Here is a 1,959-nt window from a genome sequence, read left to right as displayed (position 1 = left end):
TGCCTAACCAATTGAGAAGAAAGAAATCCAACATCCAATGTGACGCCTTGTTATCTCCATGAGGCCATCATATATTCACTCAACAATCTATCATGCCAAGTTGCCAAACTCTTTAATCTTGATGGAACTTAATAGTCCAATCATCACATGACTATGCATCCCATGCAACCCGACACAAGGAAAGCTACTCTTCTCTGGCAATTCTATATAACTAAGTTATGGCCATTCCTCTCTCTCCATCTCCAAAACAATCTCTCTTCTCTTCTCAGAAACCTCAGCAAATCTCTTCCTTCATCCTCAAGGCCCTTAGTTTTCTCAAGCTCACACAACAAAACATGATCAACAACAGGAAGCTTCTTGCCATGGCAAGAAAGTGGCAGAAGTTGGCAGCTATCGGCAGGAGAAGAATCTCATCACCAAGAACTAAACTGCAGAGGGATGTGGATGAGTGCAGCGCAATGGTGGCTGTTAAAGACCACTTCGTTATATACACGGCTGATCAGAAACGTTTTGTTATTCCATTGACGTATCTCAACAATCCCATCTTCATAGAGCTGCTCAGAATGTCTGAAGAAGAGTTTGGACTACCGAGTGATGGGCCAATCACATTGCCATGCGACTCAACGTTTGCAGAATACATCATCTCGATGGTGCAAAGACGTCCTTCAAGAGAATTAGAGAAGGCCTTAATTATGACCCTACCTATAAGTCGGTGCTCATTATCTTCTTCTCTCCATCAAGAACTGGGTATTCGGCCTATACCTGTAAATGGCTTTTGAACAAGTCATATATTGCTATGACCCCTGGGATCATTGGGGATCTTCAGTATTTTTTTTTTCTTTTTTTGAATTTGTAAATGATTATACATACACAAATACAAGTTCTGTTGCTGTATCTTCAGCAGATATTTTGGATGAAAATGATATCGAGCTCACTTTATCTTGAGAAGTCCCTCTTGTTTAACTAAATTATAATTGTGATTGTGATCTAGTGGTTTTGGCCCCTGCTATTGATATACATAATAAATAATAGTTAATGTTATAGAAAATTTAAGTTCAAATGGAAATTAAATACTTTTACTTGAGAAATAAACCATTAATTTTACACACAGTGGTTGGGACTGCCAATCAAGATCTACCCTTTTGTGAGGAATTTGTGCCCCACACGTGCCCCCACAATACATCTTAGTTTTGTATTGGGAACATCTCCCTATGACAAGTACATAGGAGATATTCCTAATGCATCTCAAGATGTGCATGTTGGTATGCTCTATGGGGTGCCAGTCCGAGTTCTTTTGTGAATGTGAACCCTACCAAAAAATAGTCTTCCAAAAGTAAACATGTCTGCAATGTATTTAGCCATCAAATTGAAGAGTGCTTTTATGGATAAAATATTGTTTTCCAGATGTAATGAAATACATACATCAAGCAAAATATAACAATACATCCAAAATTACACCTTAAATGGTGGGTTTTGACCTTCCATTTAATTGGATTTTTGGCTTAACAACCTTTGAACTTTGTTAAAAAACATAAAGAGTAATTATAAAGACCCCCTTAATTTGTACTAATGGGGTTAGTGACAAAGTCTCCATTGTATCTTTTTTTACAATAAAGACTCCCCGAACTTTAGCTGTTAGACAAAGACCCCCTTTTGTTAATGTTCTGCCAGTTAACTTTGAAAAAATTCTCATCAGACTGTTTAAAGTTTTTTATCTGTCCAAACTATCCTTTGAAACATTCAATGGAAACACAACTGATCTACTTGCCTTTTAAAAACTTGGTATATGATCCGCTTACATTTTATGACGAAGAATATGGCAAAAGGATGAATTAAAAGACTTAACCATAAACAACATCAAGGCCATAATCATGATATGTGAAGTAAAACTCCAAAAAAATGGAAACAATTATTGACCCACCAGATCAGATTTATATATTTTACCGTTTCTTCTCAATC

The 1,959-nt window shown here is 36.7% G+C and overlaps 1 pseudogene; it reads left to right on the top strand.

Annotated features, from left to right (window-relative positions):
- The first annotated feature begins 218 nt into the window (after positions 1-218).
- On the top strand, positions 219-779 carry LOC148849423 (auxin-responsive protein SAUR67 pseudogene; annotated as a pseudogene).
- The last annotated feature ends 1,180 nt before the right edge of the window (positions 780-1,959 follow it).

This window comes from Nelumbo lutea, chromosome 6 (assembly GCF_056320005.1).
Source record: "Nelumbo lutea isolate HS-2025 chromosome 6, American lotus-T2T, whole genome shotgun sequence".
NCBI classification, from domain to species: Eukaryota; Viridiplantae; Streptophyta; class Magnoliopsida; order Proteales; family Nelumbonaceae; genus Nelumbo; species Nelumbo lutea.
The sequence above is the reverse complement of the archived record's forward strand: the minus strand, read 5'-3'. Positions and strand labels throughout refer to the sequence as shown.